The sequence below is a fragment of the Temnothorax curvispinosus genome, unplaced genomic scaffold (assembly GCF_003070985.1).
Source record: "Temnothorax curvispinosus isolate PA1 unplaced genomic scaffold, ASM307098v1 QBEX01017816.1, whole genome shotgun sequence".
In the NCBI taxonomy this organism is placed as follows: domain Eukaryota; kingdom Metazoa; phylum Arthropoda; class Insecta; order Hymenoptera; family Formicidae; genus Temnothorax; species Temnothorax curvispinosus.
In genome coordinates, this window is record NW_020227596.1 from 752,446 (window position 1) to 766,562 (window position 14,117).

Consider the following 14,117-nt stretch of genomic DNA (forward strand, 5'->3'; position numbering starts at 1 on the left):
CCTGCCCCTTCCATCGCAGAAAAACGTCTCCATTCACGCTATACGCGTTTTAATCCCGCCGTGTGTCTCCGCTGCGCCCGGCCTCGCACTTTTATCGGGCTGTCCGGAAAGCCCCGGCCAACGATTGCGTTCGCCTTGTTCGATCGACGAGCCGGTTATCGATCGCGAGGAAACGACGCGCCGTATATAATAAAATATTGTCGCGCGAGATAGCGGCGCGATTAAATCGCGCGCAAACCACTCCTTTCGTAATCCTTTCGCTCTTCTCCTTCCGCTCTCCCTTCCATCGGCGGTTCCAATCGGAGGCTCGCACGTACAATTACATCGCTATTAAAAATTTTATCGCCTCTCGCGCACTCCGCCGCGAACGAAATCGCGCGTTCCGCGGAGCATTAATGCAGCCGGCGGTCGTTAACCCCGCGCGCTCCGCTAATGGCGTCGTCGATTATAAAATTATTTTAATTCACGGATATCACCGGTACACCCGTGTGTACTACCTAATTAAAAAAAAAAAAAAAAAAAAATTACGATACAGCAATCGCGCGTTTATATCGCGAGCGTGCGCGCTTGAAGAGCTCCGCGTGCGCGTGGAAATGTTAATAACGATTAATTAAAGAGCGTATATAAATTTTTCAGGAGTACTTCGGCGTGTGTGTTTCTTCCGGACGATACATAAAAACTGGCTCGTCGGCACTTTTGCGGCCGCGTGTACACGACCACGATTCACTTTCCTCGCCAGGCATAGCTTCACCTTTCTCGCGCCCCCCCGGCCCCTATCCTTTTCCGTCTCTTCTTCTCGTTCCCCTACCCACCCTATCCTACCCTTTACGAGATAGAAAACGGGGCTAAACAGTCCTGTGTTTGTGGTAGGGCGGTCGGGTAATAAATCGCTCGACGAGCTGGTGGAAGCCGATCCCGACCCGACGAGGAAAGAGAACACGGCTCGAAAAGGAAGCGGGCAAAAGGGAACAAAGGGAAAAAAAGCTCGCACGAGCTCGTGCAACGGCGGTGGGAAGGAGAGGGAACACTCGGAGGGAACAGGCTGAGAATGGAAGGATTCGGAGTACTTGTATCTTGTTACCCTGTTTGTTACGGAGAGGACTCGAGAGGCCGCGGGGGTAAGCAGAAATCGGTTTTAGAGACCGAAGTCTCAACAATGAGGACGAACGAAACGAGAAGCGAGGGAAAAGAGAATGCGTATATATCCAGACCGCTCCCTCTCTCCCTTTCCCTCTTTTCCCGATGCTAAAGTCCAAATTTACGGGAAAAACATCCGTCCTAGAGAAAAATCCGTTTCTCGCCTTCTGGCGTCGATCGTACATCTCCCACAGGTTGGCAAATATAAAGACACGTATATATGTATCTTTATTCGTAAACACACGCCGCGGTGTACAGAATGATTTCGAGTTAAACAAGTTCTCGAGTCACGCCCGCGTCGCAGAAATTCCGCGTGCTCTTATCGCGCTTTACATTATCGCCGCGCTTCCATATCTACCGCTTATCGGCTACGCGAGTGAGTCCTACGATTTAAGTCGGACGCAAATACAACGATTCGATAAACAGATCGACACATTCGGTCGTCTCGTATCTCGTCGCGCGGACGATAAACGCTCGGTGGAGTGGCATGTAGACGAGGCGGAGAGAAAGGTCGAAACGACCGTTCTTTTTCGACGCGGTGAAATCAGCCCCGGGAACGGCCCTCTGCCTCTATCTCGAGTATATACGTGACGCGTATGTACATATCGCGGTGATAAAGTGAGCGAGGATTGTGCAAAACAAATTGACGGCGCCAATAATTGCCGTCCGAATGACCTGTGGCCATTCTATTACGAAACTATTTACGATTCCGTTCGGAGACTCGCGAATCTCGGAATCTGCAGCCTACCGTCCGCTGTGTGCGGTGAGGCAAACGATAGCTGTTCTTTTCCAATTACGGCGCAAAGATCTTCGCAACTCCGCTTTTCCGATCGGAGTCGACTTTCCACTTGTTCGCGATGTCAGAAACTTTTCGATCGTCCTCGGATACCCACTCGAACGCTCATAATAGAATAACCGACGGAAAACGGAACCAACGCGGCCGAAAACCTCTTCCGAATCGGAGAAAGACCGCCATTGTTTGTTTTGTCTGCATAGCGATGGTAAGCCGATTTCAAAATTTCCTAGTTGGAAACTCACGTTTCCGATCTCGAAATCGTAAATAGTTTATAATAGATGCCTCGGCGCGTTTACCAGGGGACTGAACAATTTACACATCGTCTCGCGCGTGCATATTAATCTGTAGCGATACGGCCAATGTAATGTACATTCAATAACAATTTCGTTATTGGTTTAAAAGAGAGACAGGAATGGCGGCGCAAAAAAAAAAAAACAAGGATACCGAATTGCGCAATTTCGCGGAACTATTGCGCAGCGATACGTGTAACAATCATATTTTTTTCGAACGAGATATGAACGAATGTGCCGTTACATTTATACAGGCCAAACATATTCAGAAGCGATTTACAATACAAATTCGAGATACGAGCGTGGTGGCGGAGGGTGCGTTTTTTTTTCCAACGCAGGAACGCAGACGGTATCCTCTCCCTCGATTATAATCAGGACGATCCAGGACAGGGGAAAGGGGGGATTACGGATAAAAGACGCCACCGTCAGCAATAAAGAAGTAGCTGTATAATCTCATCCGAGCCGAGGGTATAATGTACTTACAATTAGGTATCCCTTCACGTTGTATTTGCTTTCATTGCTCTATCTCTTTCTCTTCGTCTCTCTACCTCTCACTCTCTCGCTCCTCTTCTTTCTCCAAACAAATTTCTCCTTCTCTCTCTTTCACGCTCGGCGACCACCCCATATATCCCTCCGCCATTTATGCTTTAATCAGTGACGCAGTCGAGGTTAAGGGATCTTCCCTGATGCGATGACGCCCCTAGGAACTTCCATCGTCTCTTCCTCCCTTCTGTGTATGTTATAAATACGTACGAACCCGGCGGAAAGGGAGGACGAGGCAGACAGGTCAGATTCCGCTCCCCGGGTGAAAATTTCCTTGCTCTCGTTAGAAAAACTCGAGGGAAAGAGGAAAGCGTTCCGTCCCTTTTTAGGAAGAATAAATAAACGCAACGGCGAGGGACGACGAGGGACGGCGAGAAAGGTACGGCGGGGGAGACAAAGTTGATGGAGTGGCGTCTGAGAAATCAGTTATTATAATTAAACCATCCCGATTATTATCCCGGTTGCGTTTACCGTCTGACCGAGTCGATCGGCAGATCGGCGCGCGTTCGACACGCCCATTAATTCGCTCTCGAGCCGAACACGATCGGCACGATGGCCAGCAGCGTCGTTCGATCGTCTGCTCGATCGGAGGTACTTACCGCGGAATCGCGAGGGAAGGGGAACGCGGCAGTTTTGCATCCGGTATCGTCACGCGGGATTAGCGAATAGCGAGTGGACGACGATGCGCGCGCGAGACGGCATCGTTGCGTAATTACCCCGTTTTCCACGCTCGAACGGGCTCTTTCCTTACTCGACTTCGGTATGCGGTATGCCCCTCGAAGATACGTTCCTCGTCTCGGCGATGACGACGACGACGACGACGATTCGGCCAATCGGTGTCCGGTAATACACCCGCTCGCCACGGGTCACGCTTCGCTCGTTTCGGCCGTTTCGTCACGCTCCACGGCGCAATAAATCATCTCGCGGAACCGTTCGACCGGAAACCGATTTCGTACGCTCCGAGCTCGTCGTTGTCGATGACGACGACGACGACGACGATGACGTCGAGTCGCCTGCCGGCGATATATTTGACGTTCCTTCCGAGCGAGAAATAATTCTTCCTCCTCGGTTCGGCGCGGAACGACCGCGAAACAAATTTCTTGGCTACCCGCCAAAGATCACTGAGGAACAGCGCGGTTTACTCCTGCCTCTTTATTCGTCGAGTATCTTGTCTGACGTAATATCCATCGCATGACAAACGCGCGCGAGAATTTTTTATAACTCGATTGCCTTTCGAACGAAAGGTTATATAGGCTAAGATAAAAAATGTTTCAATCTACATCGACTTGACCGTTCATAAAGAAGATTGAGATCTAAAAAAGAACTCGTCAAACTTACATCACAAAGTTAATTCAGTGAGAAAGCTGTACAAAAGAAATTTCCAATTAATTTAGCGATTTTAATAGTTAAAGTGCGTGTCGCGTGTTCCACCGACAAAACTGACAGACTCGATAGAAAAGTTTTGAAATATCTAGGTATCGGGCAGAATGTGATATTTGGAGACATATACATATATCTAGCTGCTCGGTCATTGTAGTCATTCGATAGTCATCTGCTGGTTCGCTGCATAAACCTCCCCGTTCCCGATAATAAATTCCGAACCATATATACAGGGAGGGTATAGGGTACAGGTTAGGTTTATGGTCTTTGTGTACGCGCGAGGATTGAAAGAAGCGCGAGAGGAGCACCTTTTTGTCGGCGAAGGGTTCGACGGGGACGGAGACACGGGGAGCGGACCTTAGGCGAATGCCGAAAGCGGCGAGAGGCGACGAGCAAGAAAAGCGGTGCGTTCGATCGTAAAAACTTCTCGGCGCCGCTTTGATTTCCCCCTTTCGCAGGAGAGACGCGCGGCAGATTTTCCGAAGCGTTTGAAGCAGGTTTTCGAGATCGGGCGCGGGGTGGACGGGCTGAGCTTACGCACGCTTGAATATTTAATAAAGAAATTTGGCGCGGGAACCGCGCCGCGCCGCGCCGCGCCGTTACGCCTCAAAATTGGTCGCCGGAAATTTCGGAGCAACGTCTGCCCCGCGCGCGCGCGTCGCCGTCGTTACTTCAAGTATCATACTTACATGTATTATACGTATGCGACATGTGTAGGAAGGCGGAGAAGGTGGTTGGAAATGTTGGATTCGAACCGGCGTCGTTCGAGCGAGAGCGATAGCTGTCTTCGACGATCGATAGCGACCGACGTCGGTTTAGTTTTACAAATATAACACGGATCGCGAGACTGCGACGCGAAAAGGAGAGACGGAGAAAGGAGGTTGCGACGAATGAGGCGAATGGCGAATGGCACGAACAACATGGTCCTCGTCCTCGTCTCGTAGTCTCGGTGGCGACAACTACTTCGGCCAATCCGGTCAGAGCGAAACCGGCCGAGCGATTAAAACGCCGCCACGGCGAACTGCGCCGTACCTCGCCTCGCCTCGCCTCGTCTCATCTCGCCACGTCTCGTCTCGTCTCGTCTCGTCTCGTTTCGCCTCGTCTCGTCTCGCCGGCGGATAGCGGAGGTCCGAGACCGAGAGCTCTTCCCGAGGGTTAATTAAAACCTCTCTAATTATTTATAAACAGTCATTTCTTTTTGCCGCCTGATAATAAACGCGTAATGCCCGCGCCGCCAGCGGATTGGCCTACGCGCGCAAACGGCGCCGTCCGATTGGCGGAGGCGGCCGACGATCTCGTTCGAGTCCACGCGGACTTGGCCCCTCGTTCCGTCCTCGTCGCTCTCTCACGACTCTCTTGTAGCGCTCAGGCGTCGCTTTCGCTCTCGTCCCTGCAGCTCGTAGACGAGCGCTCGAGCGGGCTCGGTCTACCGGCGCGTAATCTGTAAATCCTCGAGCGTGGAGAGAGAGAGAGAGAGAGGGGGGGGAGTGGGAAGAGAGAAAGAGAAAGAGAGTACAAGTCCGGTAAGTTGCTCGAACGGAATCCTCGTTTTCTTACTTCTCTCTCTCCACCGCTTCACTTCCTTCCTTCGCGGTGCGCACCTCGGTCTTCGTCCCCGTCTTCGTGTCCTGCTGTGCGGCGGCGCATCCTTCCGTCCTTCCGCCGCGCTTCGCGACCAACCCTCTTCACTACTTCATCCTCCCGCGAGCATGATTCCATCCCCGCCGTCTCTATCTCTCGACTTTGAGATGGAGTAAGTAGTGGTGATGGTGGTGGTGGTGGTGGTGCCCACTCAAAGTAGGAAGAAGTAGGGGATTTCTTTCAGCGCCGACAAAAACTTCGCCTCTCTGCCCAATATTGATTCGCGCTCTAATCCGTCGAGAAAGAGAGACCCTCCTCCCGCCCTCCTACCGAGCGACGCGAGGGGTTTCTCCCCCTCGCGCTCTTTCCTCTTCTTCGGTTTTCCGTCGTCATCGTCGTCGTCGTCGTTTTCGTCGTCTCCTTACGTCGTCGACAAAATAAACCGTCGCTGATAGCCTGCGGTATAAGTAATAACCTCGCTCGAAGGGCGAACGGAGGGAGAGAGAGAGAGAGAGAGACAGTATCGAGAGGACGGCATCTGGCGAAAGGACGTGTGCAACGACAAGGGGTCTCTCAGGGAGGAAATACAACGCCGTAATTTAGTAGTTATGGATATCGGTCCGATATCCGAACCCGGCGACCTTAATTCGATAGGATCGCGAGGGCCGGACTTTTTCAATTAGTGCCGTATCCCTTTGTTCCGCCGCGCCCGCGAGAGTATTTATCCCGCTTTTATTTCCATTTATTCTGCCAGGATATTCTTTTTCACGTTACTCGTTAGCCGAGGAAAAATAATGAATTTTCCGGATCTACAAGGGTTAGATCTGTGAAAATCTCAGACCTTATCGCTGTGACTCGAGTACAAGAGAAATTTATCGAACGTCGCATTCAATGAAGAATGTTTATTATATTTTAACTTGTTGGCGTTTTATAAAAGTTTGCTAATAATCCCCGGTTACGATCACGTTGGCCTATTAGGATGAGGCGATACAAATTGCGTGGTGCAATTGAATAATCCATGAGAATCGCATCTCTCTTCCAAGAGTTCTCGTCGTAACTCTCGCAGCTGGTAATACAAATTTAAGGGAACGCCAGCGGCGTCTCGACGTTCCCCGCGAAGAAGAGGGGAAGCGAGGTAAGAAACAAGGGGGTGGAAGAGGTAAGGAGGAAGGAAAGCGTAAAGAGGAAATGGAAAAGGATCGCGGTGCGCGCGAGCAATGAAAAATAATAGTAAGGCACCGCCCTCGTCGTTTCCCTCTTACACCCCGACGAGGAAAAAAACTGCAAAGGAGCGGGAGAGCGAGACGCGCGCGGTGCCGGTGAGAGGAAGGAAAAGCTCGGCGCCGCCGTTGCCCTTTAATCTTCGCCTTTAAGTCACGAACCGTTTCGCGACTTTAGCGCGAAATGAAAAATTCATTTCCACTGAGACGATGACACGAGATACGCCACCTTCCACCCATCTCTCCTCTTCTCTCGCTTCTTCCATCGTTTTTCCAGCCACTTCTTAATGTTCCGCCTGTCACCGTCGTGGAATTCATTATGGCAGAGAGTCGCGAGAGAGCACGAACGATCATCTGGAAACCGTTCGATTCGCGCGGTAATTCGCAGTTCGTTCGATTCCACGCGAGCGAGCTCACTCTCCCATCTCCCATCTCCCGATAATGGCGCGCGTTCATTTCTCTTGGAAAAATTGCCCCCAAAAAAGCAATTTCTCAAGTGTCGTTAGAAATTTAGACGTTCTGTGAATAAAAGATCGACTTTACACCTTTCTCGCCGTTCTCGCCACCTACGGACCGCCTTACGTAAAGGAGTTGACACTAATTATTTCCCACGCGGAGGCGATTGCCTTCGTGTGCCTCGCGATTTTATCGGCTACCTGGATCGCTATATTTTCCTCGGCGCGACCACCGCGGTGTGTGTGCCACTGCGCCACTCTTTCGCCATGCACACACGTCGCGATTTGCATGCGACGGACGGCGTTATGCGCCAGATAACGAGCGTATTGCAGCGGGCGTCGCATATACGCGAGCATTAATATAACGCGGCCGCGCGATATGCGGCGCGCATGGAGGTCGATTCGTGTCGACTTTTGCACGCAGAAAAGTTTAACACGCGCGGACACATACACGCATACACATAGAGAAAGATCTGCATTTATGCAAACGTGTGACGTAGTTACTTTAGTCGAGTCGCGCTTGCTTATCACGAAATAACCTCGTTAATAATCATTCTTTCTGTCGTTGAGACACGCGACGTGTTGAGGAAAGACATATATAAATAAGGGATAAACGTAGAATAAAATAGAATAAAAGATGTGCTTATAGAAATAAAGAGTAAGAATTTAAATCTCTCTAATTTTTATTTACGTGAAAAAGGAGGGAAGCTGGATAGCATTTTCAAACTTTGTTTAGTGCGAAAAAATATATATAAATATATATTTAAGTGAAAAACAAGGCAACAGTAAGGAATGGGATACTATATTATTTGTATTAAATAAGAAAGAAGAAAAAAAAGGAGGGAGAGAGAGAGAGAACTAGAATGCCCGCGAGACGGACGACTAACAATCGTGTCAGAGAGGCGAAATAATTAGTACCGGTCTGAACCCCGGTCTGATCGTCCGCTCCGAGTTGCACGCTCGCACAGTGCTGTCTTATGCAGATGCAGATTCCAGGCGGAACGTATTAACGTCAGGTACCTACAAACTTGCCCTCGCCACCGCGCGCGCGTACCTTCGCGCGTGCATATGGCTTTAATGGATGTAATACATAACCGCGCGCGCCCGTCTACTCGGCGAGAGGGTATCGATACCGGCGCGGCACGTACGTATTCACTACACGGCTACACACTTGCGCGCGCGCGTTCATGTATATGTATCTTTGACGTTTCTCTAATAACTCCGCGAGCAAGAAGGGGGCTATATCGAGTCGCGTCGTGTAAAGCGATTGCTTCGTCGGATCGCCGCCGGCGGGGCCGAACAGACCGGCGGACCGTTTAATTTCCAGGTTACGAGCCACGGCGCTGTACTTACTAAATTTCACGGATCATTAGTAGCCGAGTTATAATTAGGAGGTGATTCTCTCTCGTCGAGCGCTCGTGCATGTTATTATTAGCTCCGGTATAGGCACACGTGCGTTCGCGTCGTGCCGCGCGTTCGTGATTTCATCGCATAAACTCGATACCGCGCGGGATGCGAGATGTGTCTCGGAAAGCGCGCGAATTAAAGGAAGAGTACCTTCGGTTAAGATAATAGTTATTACGTGGAGGAGGCTTGCCTTCCCTCTTTCTCTCCCTCTCTCTCTCTTCTTTGCATCTCCGTTGCGCGAACATTCTCCGCTTGCGGTTAACCCGGACTTCGCACCTCTCGCCGCCGCCGCCGCCGCCGCCGCCGCCGCTGTCCTGAAAGCCGCCTCTAAACGCGAGGGCGTGTGTACGCGCCGGTATCGAATTTCGATTCCAATGCTCGATTGCCTGTACACTCCCCGACATCCCCAACTTGGCGGCTAGAGTTTCTCGAGAATCTCTCGTTATTTACTGTCATCCGGTCCGGCTACTTCTTCCTTTCTGTCTCTCTGTCTCTATTTCTGTCCTTCGTGCACGCGTGACAGGATCGACCGGACAACCGATACCCTACTGGGAGAAACCGAAGAAGGAAGATGACCCTTGAAAGAGATTTAGTCGAGAGCTCTGTTTCCACTTTTCTACAGATGTCAAATTATATTCAACTTAATGAGACATTTTCCATGGAATTACGACTGAAGCCGAACGATAATTTGTAAAAGAGATTTACGTATTCTTCACGCGTGATATGTAATGATGGTTTGGCGAAAGATATATTTTAAAGACAACAATAAGCCTCCCTGCACGTTTCACGAACAACTATGGAAATTTCTCAATTAAGTATTTAAGCTTTAAGTTCTTCTCGAAAGACCGGCTTGCGGTACCGTTCTTAAATTTCTCCGAAGCGTTTTAACGGCTATTTATCGGCTCTTACATACATCGAGAGGCGTTACGCATCAGCGGAGCGACCCTTTTCTCCTCCCGCTTGATCGGAGATAAACGGCGCATTGTCTCGCAGTACTCTCACTCTGTCCGGGAGGATCGCCGGCCGTTCGTCGTTCGTAGGCAACGACGATCGTTCTTACGGGCGCACCCTGTATGCAGATGGGCGAAGTGCGCGAGTGCGCGCCGGATAGGCTATTATGCTCGCCCGAAGGAACCCGCCGGTGGAGCGTAGGTCCGTCGACGCTGCCTACGCTAGAGCTCCGTATTATTATTTCAAGTGACAAGCCATTGTCGCGACGAAAGCGGACGTTTTCCGATCGTTATCGCGCGCGCAGAGCGAAAGTGCCACCAACGGGCGGTCGTCTTACGGTCGCCGTTCCGTAGAAAGTCAGTAGCGCGTTAAACGGTCCCTGTCATCCCACGAGAATACAGATGTTCGTCAGTTCAAGGCGCATTCCTCAGCGAATCAATAATCGCAAATAATTCTTCGTCAGTCTTGATTACCATTTACGGTACATCCATAAACGTTGATGGACATTCGCGCCGGAAAACTGCCTCTCCGATGAAAAAAAAATCCCAATTGAGAAATGGTTGTTGTTCCAACTGAACGGATGACGCGTTATCTCGACGTGTGATATGGCTCTCGTCCGAACTTGGCAAATGTCTGTTGAGTAAACGACTTTGACGAAATACACGTCGTAAAAAAGGAAGCAAAACCCATTGTAAAAAAAAGGTGAACAATCTGTTAGTAGATAGATTGTTGGCAAGACATAAAAAAAGAGGGAGAGGGGAGAGAGAGAGAAACAGCGAGCAGGGAAAGGACTTGTGGAAAAAAAAACGGTAAATTAGCGGGCTTACGTTACTCGGCAGCGTCCATTACGCTTACGTAGCGGGCTGTTATTAAGTCACCGCCCGTCGCGATGCGATGGTTACAGATGACTTCCCGCGCTCGTGGATAATAATGACGCCACGACTTGGATCGGGATAATAATAGCGCAATATAGACCGTACGATGGTTAACTGGGGAAAAAAAAGAGGGGGTGGAAAGTCGTCGGGGAAGGGAAAAGTAAGAGCGTGCTAGAAGAGGGGGCACGAGCTGGAATCGTGTTGCTAACTTCGAACCGTGAAGTGAAGTCGATGGTTCGAGAGGATGAGGCGGGGAGACCGATGCTCGATGACGCGGCAGTCACGGTCCCCTCAATCGGGGCGATTTGTTTACTCCGTAAACACGAGTCCGATCGAAGAGGGTCCGCCGTCTGTCGCGTATAGCGACTGACGTCCGTTTGCGATTTTACAAGTGCTAATTGTCAGCACCGGTTGCTAAACTTTACATAATGGGACTCTTCCTGCCTCGCGAAAAATTTTTTTTTACACCTCACGGCCTCTTAAAATAATTTTCACTGAGGAAAGTCGGCTCTCTCTATACGAATTAAAAACCGTGTCGTCGAAATTCTATTACACTTCATTACTTTCGGCTTCGTATTGACTAAAGAATTTACACGAAGCACTGTTCGCGATTTTACAGACGTATGCGGTATTTTTTAACGCGTATAAATAAACGCTACATGAATTTGTAATTATGCGTGCGTGCATTTGAGATAACACACGCGTATAATGCGTGTAACGTCAATGAGTTCAAAAACGTTTAATCGGAGTAGCCATCGATAAACGATGATCGACGTCGTTTGCGACTTGAATGTCGCAACATTGCGGGCAACGAGTTGTCGGTTAACGCCGACAGACTGCCGACGCAGCTTTCGAACGGATAATTATTCGTCACGCATGCCCGACCACGTTAATCGTCCCGCGCCTTACGGCTTTTGACCGGCTTACGACCTCGTACACACAGCACACAGCCCGGAGAAGTATGTCTCTCGAGTTCGAATCGCAAAAGCGGATTATTACGTACTCTCCCAGGCTATCCATAATTCGCGCTCTTGACTGTCTCGAGGCTAAGCCACGTCGATTATATTCGCGTATATATCTCGCTCGAAGAGATAACTTCCGGCGTTTTTGGCGGACGATCACACCGAGCTCACTCGCTCATAATCACAAGCTGCGAGATACGTGCAACGAGCGAGTCTCCAGGGTAGACTCGAGGTCCCTGCATACCGACGACGAGTCGTCTAGTTGCCTAGCCGCCGCGCCGCGCCGCAATTGCGTCTAATTAGCCGCTCGGCCGCGCGCGGAATTGAATTTCAATCGTCGTAATTCGCCGATTCGCTTCGTGCGTGCGTGCAACGCGGCATTGCACAAAAGTGCCACGGATGGTGCAAGAGCGGACGGAATGGAGGAAGAGTGCAGGCGATGCGGAGGAAGGACGAGAGGCGAGAGCGAAGGAACAAACGAACGGATCGGGAGAGGCACGACGAAGAAGAAACGAATCTCGTCATTGACTCTCGCCGGCCTTTTACGGTCCCTCTCCGGCCACGGGTCGTTACAGTCGCGATTGCGATTACGCCGCGGGGCCCTGGTTGTTGGTTCGCTTGCGAGATGCAAGCGAGCGAACGCTTGCCCGGCGTAATCGCGAGCCTCGGCTAATTAAACGTCGACGAGCGATCGTTAACAATCCGCCGCGCCTCGTCATTAAAGATCGCGCTGGAATCTCTCGAAGCGTGTCACGGTTGCTCGCACCGTCACGTCCGATAGGTGTTCGTCGATTCAGCGAGGCAGCGTGCATCGCGCGCCGTCAGGATTAACACGCTCGTAAACGTGTACGTATTACGCGGCGAATGCGCCGGAACGCGATACGTCGATTCGATGCAAATATGACATTGTTACATCGTGAGATTAGGGGGACGAGATTTCTCGAAATCGCACCACCGTCGGCATCAATAAAAAAAGCAACTCGAGGATGTCGAGTCGAGAGACAGGTCGGAGAACCGGACGACGTGCGTGGAACGCGAACCTAATCTCGGTAACAACAGCACGGAGGTAACAAAGGACAACGGAGGCAGGGGTAGGTGGTTGGTGGTCACGGGTGACGCGACGGGGGGTTTCGTGGATAGATTTATTTAAGGGCGTGTATTCGGCGGAAGATACAATGGCGAAACGACGCGATGCATGATGCATAGATACAGAGGAAGGGCGGAAGAGAGAAAGACGGAAAGGGAAAAAGGACACGTATGAGGGGACGACGATCAGTAGAGCATTGGGTCGTGCCCGTACGAGCTTTATGGCCGACATCTGCGGCCAGTTTTGACCCCCCGTTCGGCGTGACGAAACGCCGAACGGCATATAGGGTAGGGACAGTTTAAGGGCACTAACTGGCTGTGGGGTGAGCGTCGCGCTGTCGCCGTCGCTCTTAGCTGCCGCTGAAGAGTTCGAGAGGACACAGCGCGGCATAGCGTGGCGACCCACACGAGAGAGAGCTACGCGGCAAATCGACCGTTAAAAACCTTCCATGGCCTGCGAGTATAATTCTGTTAGTCGTTCGTCTCCCCTTACCCCGCTTCGTTCAGCCACAGGGCGACGACCGTGACGATCGTGACTGCCGTGACGAAATCGCCCTCTTCGCCGTCACCACGTCGTCGTCGTCGTCGTCGTCGTCATTGCCTTCGCCGTCGCCGTCACCGTCACCGTCGTCGTCGTCCTCGCTCTCATTCTTTTCGGCGTCGTCGTCGTCGTCGTCGTCGTCGTCGTGGTCGTCGTGGTCGTCGTGGTCGTCGTGGTCGTCGTGCTCGCTCGCTCGTTTCTCTCGACTCGAGTGTGTATAAACGACACGAGTGCCCATTCGTTTTCCGCGCGAGAAACCAGTCGTCCTCTTTGGTAACTCTTAACCTTCCATGTGTATCGAAATTTCGTCTGGCTGACGTAGTCTTTCACGTATGTTTATAAATCTCCTTCAAAATCGGTGTAAAACCGCAGATACGTTTCTTCAGAAATATCTCGGCACTTGGGAGGTATCGATAATTATTTATGAGCATTGCAATATAGATAACAGTCACAGACCATCCGGTGAAAAATCGATCGCGGCGTTTAACAATGTATAAGTGACCTCGATACGACAGAGCAACCGTCTTACCAGAGAGTCTTAAATTACCCTGCGGCACTAATATCTCGTTAGTTAATTTAACCTCTCGCGACTGACCTAAAATCGAATTTTAAGCCAAGCCGCGACGTCCATTTTAATCAATTAAGTTTCGCTCCAATTTAAACGTGCTCTATTACGCGTTTAGCCGCGGGCATCTCGGTCGCGCGGCTATAATAATGCTTTCTCTTTCGCGCTGACATTAATATCGCGCGCTCTGTAATTTCTTCTTCCTGCTGCTATTAAAGTTGAAATGACGGCAAATTTCTCTTTTTTTTTCCACTCTTTTTCCTTTCTCTCCCTCTCTCGTGCCCTCCCGGGTTTTTTTTTTATACAGTTACCGAGAATACACTTTGTT